This window comes from Athene cunicularia, assembly GCF_003259725.1.
Source record: "Athene cunicularia isolate RWA chromosome 26 unlocalized genomic scaffold, athCun1 chr26_part1, whole genome shotgun sequence".
Classification (NCBI taxonomy): Eukaryota; Metazoa; Chordata; class Aves; order Strigiformes; family Strigidae; genus Athene; species Athene cunicularia.
Genome location: NW_020799136.1, coordinates 519,691 through 526,296, shown reverse-complemented (window position 1 = coordinate 526,296; position 6,606 = coordinate 519,691). Strand labels below are relative to the sequence as shown.

The window sequence follows — 6,606 nt, the reverse complement described above, 5'->3', positions numbered from 1 at the left end:
GGTGCTGAGGATTTGTCCCAGCAGGATTTCCCCAGCACTGCTGCCATAATCCCGGCTCCTGACCTGACCTGGCTGGGGAGGGGCTGGGCCCGGGTTTGTTTTGATGCCTCGGACCAGCGATTGCTTAGGACAGGTATTTCTGCCCGCTGGAAGTGGTTTCTTAAAGAGCTTAGTGAGAGGTTTAAAGCCTCCGGGTCTGAGTCCAGCTTTGTGGCTCAGGGGCTGCGTTCGTGGATCACCTTTGGCAGGGGTGTCACAGCTGCCCAGGCACCTCTGTACCCCCCGGCTGGGTTTCGGTAGCAGCACCGAGCCCAGCCACGAGCCGTGGCCCTGCTGCCCCGGCCCCCGCAGTCCCAGCCCTGGGTGAAGGGGGGGGGAAGTCTGCAGCCCCGCAGTGGTTCCAGATTTGTAGGAGGCTCTGGAGTGTGGGGGGTGAGGCTGGGGGGTTGCATCCTGATCCGATAAACACTTTTGAGGTCTCATGACTGCTGTGCTGGTGCCCTGTGCCTCTCGGTGTCCGCCGTGGTCTGGCTCCGTGTGCCGGCAGCTGCCCCCCACCCTCCCCTCATCTCCAAGCCCCACAGTCGGCAGTTGCATCCGTCCATGACTGATTTCATCCCTGCTCCTCCCCTGGGGGATCCACTCCCCGGTCACCCCGCAGGTGGGGAAGGATGCTCAGCCAGTGATGCTGCCAGAGAGTGGCTGGCTACCGTGGGGCTGCCTTGTCCCCCGTGGGCACGGTGGCTCGAGGAGCCTCCAACCCCCTGCACGTGGGGTTTGGGCTCTGTCCCCAAGAAGGGATGATGGAGTGACATGGTTAAAGCACTCAGTGCTGCCAGGGCATGGCCTGTCACCTGCTCTGCCCTGGATCCTGGACCACCCATCGCATGGCTGTGACACTCCCCAGATGTCACCCCATGCATATGGGATGCTGCTGTGCCAGCCCCAAACTCTCCATCTCCTGCAGCTGTGCCTTTTTGGCCAGGCCGCCCCTTGGGTCATGCCTGTGATGGAGCCGGGGTTGCCAGGGAGATAAAACACAAACTCCCGGTGCTTTTTGTGCTTTTTCCCTGACCCCAGCTGGAGCTGGAGCGGGGGACTCGCCCTCCCCGCCGCCGGCAGTGCTGGCTGCCAGCAGCCGCTTTGTTCTCTGGAAATCCCCTGACTTCCCCCTGCTCCCCGCCGTCCCGCTCTGCCCTGCCGAGGACAACGGCGGCTTCTCCCACTCTCCTTCCCCACAAATTCCGGCTGGCCGGGATGTCCCTGTTTGGGGGCCACCACCCCTCCTGTGCCAGCCCGGCTGCGTTGGTGACGGTGACGTCGCACGTGGGTTGTGGGTGTTCGGGAGCCGCCATCCGCCCTTGCCGGGGACTTTGCCCTGGCTCGGCAGCTCTGCTGCTTCCCAGTTGGATCCAGCTCAAGCTTTTCTGCCTTCCCTCTCGGCCAGGCTCCCGTGGGGGACTCGCAGGGTTGATGCAGCGGGTGGTAAAGCCTGGCCTGGCCGCGGTGCTCGCTGGCTGCTGTGTTTGACGCCAAAACCCTCCCAAGGCGCGTGGGGCAGAGCTCTCTGGGGGGGCTGCTTGTTCTTGCCAGCATTGGGGTGCTCCTGCCCCAGGCACGGCGACGGCAGCTGATGTGTGCAGTTTGCGGGGACCAGCATCCTCCCTCCTGGGGCACATGAGGGCAGGAGGCAAAATTAACCTTTGCTTTTGCCTCCCTGGCCCCGTCCCAGAGGCAGCTGCACTGGAAGGGGGGCGCAGCAGGTGGGCCCCGTGGTTTGGGGTGCGGGCAATGCTCGGCTGTGCCCCGGTGCCAGCACCAAGCCGGGCGCAGGAGGAGGCGGTGCCTGCGCGGGAGCCTGGGGTCGTTAGCACGGGGGGCGCTGCGCTGCCTCCTGGCCCCCCATTTTCCATTCTGGAAACACTGGCTGTGCTGGATGTCGGGTCTGCCAGGATGAGGGCAGGGATGAGGTTACGGATGAGAACCGGGTGCTGGTCCGTGCCATGCTGGGGATGGGCCCAAGGGAAACCTCAGCGTGCGGCTCAGCGCTCAGCTCTGGTTTTTGAGTGCCCACGAGCCGCTTTCTTCCCAAAGGTTGATCCGGCTGCAAATCCGGCAGGCGCTGGGATTTCCAGGACTGCGGGTGGGCTCTGAGGAGCCCGTGGCAGTGCCTGGCCAGGCACGAGGAGGCTTCTTGCAGCTCTCCATCCCGCCTTTGCCTCCATCTCCTCTTCCCCTGCAACCTTTTCTCCTTTGGCTGCCCTCTCCCCGGGCTGGCATGTAACTCCTACAAGTCCAGAGCGATTCGGAAATGCCGAGCAGCGTTTCCCACCGGGTTGTGCCCTGGGCTTTTGGCCAGGGCCGGGGCTGGCACAGGATGCCCCACGGCCAGCTCTGCCCTGCCGAGGGCGTGGGGAGCGTGCAGGGCCAGTTTTTATTTTTTCCTGCTTGAGTCATTCGACGGGGGTTGAAGTAGCTGCAGCGATGGAGCAGCCCAGGGCCTCGCTCGGCAGAGAGCCGGGGCTGGGGACAGCCCAGCGTGGAGATGCTGGAGCAGCTGAGCTGAGCTGCTGGCACTCATCCCCTGGCTGCAGCGACTCCGCCTGACCCGCTCGTGCTGTGCCTGCAGAATTTAATTTAAATTATTTTCTCCTTTTTTTTATTTTTTTTCCCTATTACATCTCGAGCATGCGCTGTGCTGGCCCCGCGGGACAGAGCCGAGCCCTGTGCACCCACTTGCACCGAGCAGGATGGCCCTGGGGGTCGGGGGGTCTGGTTTATTAGTGCATTATGACAGATTTACTCCTGGGCTCCCCTTACAAGACAATTTGCACTTGCTCATCTGAGGGTGGCTTTTCTCTGCCAGCCCCCTGGCAGGGGCCATGGGTGACAGGGTGACCCCGCGTCCCTTCGCATGGGTGCTGAGCGCTGCAGTTAACTGGGAGAAAAGGGTTTTCAAGGGCTCCGGCCGGAGGAGAGGGCTGTGGCTCAGGAGAAGAGGGAGAGGTGAAGAAAGGGCTAGAAAAACAGAGGAAGGAGGCCAAGGCGCAGGGCGTGTTTGGCTGGTGGCCATGCAAGCCCCTTGCTTGGGAGCCGCCTGGATGCTTGCCCCGAGAACGTGGGTAAAACATCCAGACGAAGGGTTTTCATTATCGCTTCGGAGGGGGGTTGCAGGCAGCCTTGGCCGCCTGCCTCCTCCTGCCACTGCCTGCCGCTGTCCCGGGGTGGCAGAGCCCCGGATCGTCACCCCTCCATCCCAGCCGAGCCCCCCTTGAGGGACTGGGGTGATGGGAGTGGCGAGGGGGCTGCCGGAGCTGAAATTTGGATTGGGGTGTGGGAGGACGAGGCGGTTGGATCCCCGTGACACCCGGCCAGCCTGGGAGCTGGAGGGATGACGTTAGCCTGTGGCTCTGGCATCGCACCCCGGTCGGGGTCCCCACATCACCCCCTGCCCAGCTGCTCTGCTCTGGATTTAGGGCTTGGCAGGCTCCAGCGCCTGGGCGATGTGAGCCTGTGCCTCCCCTCCTCCCGCCCGCCAGATAACAGCCGGGAGCCCCGACACCCCGGGGAGGGCCGCGGTGCAGGAATGGTTCCTATTAACGGATGTCTGCCGTGCACCGGGGGGGGGGGTTTTGGGGGCTGCTTGGCTGCTCGCTGCTTGTTGTCTGCCCCACACCAGCCCCACACCAGCCCTCAGCGGGCTTTTTCCAGCCCTCCTGGTGCCCTTTCCCATGAGGAAGGGTCCCGACACAGCCGGCCGGGGGTCCTGCATGGCTGGCATCACCCACCGGTGCTTTGCTGACCCTGGGTGCACCGAGACCCCTGGTGTGGGCTGGTGCCAGGAAATCGCTCCCTCCTGTCACCATTTCACCTGCTTCGTCCCGGTTGGGGCAGCATTAACTCTCTTTCCCCCTCAGCTGCAGCCATAAAGCCGCTCACCCTCCCGCCCTCGGCTGCTGCAGCACGGTTGGGTTGTGCACCGCAGGGTGCTGCGGGTGGGGAGGGGGGCACCCATGGTGGCTGTGGGGGTCCTCAGGCTTTGCTCGGGGATGTGTCCCTCTCCAGCCATGGTTTGCAAGAGCTGCAAAGCCGTGACTTTGGTTGTGGAAGGGCAGGGGGGAGCCAGGAGGGTTGTCCTCCTGCCCTCAGCAAACTTCAGCTTTGGGGAGGGGAAAGAAAAGCAGCATTGAGAGCAAGTTTTGTTCTTCGGTTATTGCATTTATTCCCTTGTCTCGCTCCTTAGCCTTATGAAAAATCAAGAGGAGGTTTAGAGGGGTTTTCTTTGGTGATTACCCCAACAAAAAGCACTGACTCCTCTCCCCTGCGGCTCTCCCCAGAGGTCCAGGGGACCCCCCACCCCTGAGCTGCCTCTCGGAGCCTTGAAGCGTGTCCACACGTTGGGCCGTGGAGGCTGTCGTGTCCCTGCCCACCCCCGGCTACTAATGACTGTGAAATAGCCCAGCTGGTGCAGGGAGAACGGCGCCTGCTCCGGCCTGGCAAAGCCAGGGTTGAACCCGGGTTAAAGGCTCCCAGAGCAGCCCCCGAGCCTGGCGCAGCTCTCCATGCCACTGAAATGGGGTGACGGGGCGTGAAACCCCCGCACTGGGGGGGACGGTGCCTCCAGCGCAGCCGCGGGTGGGATCTGTGGGATCCTGCAGCACCCAGGAGTCGCCTTTCCTGCCCCTGCCACGCTGTCCCTTGGGGCTACCGTCCTCAGAAGGGGCCACAGCTTCGGCTGGTGGCCTTGCCACCGGCTGAGCACCGGCCTTGCCGCGCGGCGGAGGGCTGGCACGTGCCCATGGGACGTTGGGGGACCTTGATCCCCGGCTGCTTGGCTGCAGAGGGCGGCGGCGATTGAGGAACGGGTGAGTCGCTGCTGCGGGGACGCGGGGACAGACGGTGCCGGTGGGTTTGCCAGTGGCGCGGATGCTGGCACGAGGCTGGTGCTGCCCATGGGTGGGCAGGTTCTTTGTGCCCATGTGTCTTGCCCTGTGGCTGGCGGCTGGTGGTGAGCTGGCGAGGAGAGCCGTGGTGGCACCGCTCAGCTCCTCCAGCCCAGGGTGCCCTAAAAGGGTGGGTTTAGGTGTTCGGGAGCGGTAAAGCCACTGTGTTGGCACATCCTCTGCCCACACCGGGGACGGGGTTCCCATCCCTGGCTGCTCCCTGTCACTCTCCCAGCAGGGACCAGCTGAGGAGAGCGGGAACATCCTCAGCTCACCCCAAACGGATCGACTGGCCCAGCCAGGACTTCAGGGTCCCAGTTTTTGGGGGGAGCAGGTGAACGGTGCGATGGTGGGGAGAGGCTGAGCAGCACGGCGGGCTTGGGGGGGGCATGGTCAGCATCCCGAGGTGGTCCCGGGGTGCTGGCAAAGCGGGGCCACGGCGTGATGGAGGCCAGCTGGCTTTGTGTGCTCCGCTTCCTTCTTTGGAGCTTTTCTCTGAAATGTCAGCGCTGCCTTCCCGCCCTCCCCAGGCATTATCATAACAGTCCTGATGGATTTGCATTTGCTTTCCAAAGTGCCCAGCCCAGGCGGAGGGTGGGACACCCCGAATCCTGCTCCTGGGGCTCCCCCACTCTTCATCTGCTGGGATGTGACAGGCTCCCCAGGCTTTTGGGGGTGCTGAAACCCCGTTGCTGGATGCCCTGCGGGGTCCTGCCCCCCCCCTCCGCCGCAGCTGCTGGGTTATTCGGGGTGGTCGGTGCTTGTGCCCGTCCTGCTCCTTTGGATTTTCTCTTGGCGTGACCTGGGGAAGGGACGGCGGCGCAGGGAAGGCGGGGGGGAACGGGGATGGTTTGGGGACAGAAGCAGGGGGAAGGGATGCAGGCAGTGAATCCAGGGCAGCAGCAGAGCTCATCTCAACGTGGCTGCCTCCCTCGCCGCGACACCCCCCCTGCTTCCCGGGGAGCAGCCCCCCGTGCACCACTGCCCTGCCAGGGTTGGGGGGGACCCAGCAGCCCCCCCATTTCCCTTCCTGCCCCTCTCGCCCTTCGCCTGCCTCCAGCTGCTCCCCAACGCTGCACCTGGGCTGGGGGAGGCGGCGTGTGCAGCGCTGCCCTTCGCCTCTCCTCTGCGCGGGGACGCGAGCGGGAGCTGTTTGTCCCCGTCGCTTGCCGGCTAGCTGCCGCACACCGGGGCTCGCCAACCCCGGCGGCACCGGAGCCCACGGGAGCTCCGTTACCGCTGCCACCGGGAACGCCGATGCCACCGGCGCAGGACTCGGGAGATTGGGAGATCCGGGAAAGGACAGCGAGACCCTTCGCCCACCGCCGGCATCCCCCTGCCCACGCGGGCCTGCTGTCCCCATGGCATGTGCCACCGTCTCGTAGCGTGGCGGCCGGTGGCACGGGGCTGGCCGTGCCCACCGCTGCCATGGTGGGAGCCGGGAGCCGGCGCTGAGCTGGCAAGGGCCCCAGCATCATGCTGAAGTTTCGGGCGGACCGAAGGGTGAGGTAGGACCCCCGGGTTGGGTTGGTGGGGGGCCCGGGGGGTGGCCGTGGGCAGGCAGTGGTGGGGGACCCTCAGCCCGGGCAGTGGCTGCTGCATTGCAGTGCTTGGGAGGAGATGTGAACTCGGGAGTTTCTGGAGCGGGGTCAGCCGAGGGAGC

At 64.8% G+C, this 6,606-nt stretch overlaps 2 protein-coding genes across 3 annotated transcripts in view; both read left to right on the top strand.

Annotated features, from left to right (window-relative positions):
• Positions 1 to 6,606, top strand: part of PLEKHA6 (pleckstrin homology domain containing A6) — a 34,646-nt gene that overhangs the window by 6,402 nt on the left and 21,638 nt on the right. The window contains exons 2-3 of one of the 2 annotated variants that reach the window (XM_026864127.1): positions 388 to 394; positions 5,095 to 5,096. The exons of the other annotated variant lie outside the window; for it this stretch is intronic. The gene's annotated coding sequence lies outside the window, so the exon portion shown is untranslated. The remainder of the gene's footprint in view (positions 1 to 387; positions 395 to 5,094; positions 5,097 to 6,606) is intronic. 2 annotated transcript variants of the gene reach the window in all.
• LOC113488784 (pleckstrin homology domain-containing family A member 6-like) overlaps positions 1 to 6,606 on the top strand; it is a 26,476-nt gene that overhangs the window by 19,077 nt on the left and 793 nt on the right. The window lies entirely within an intron of this gene.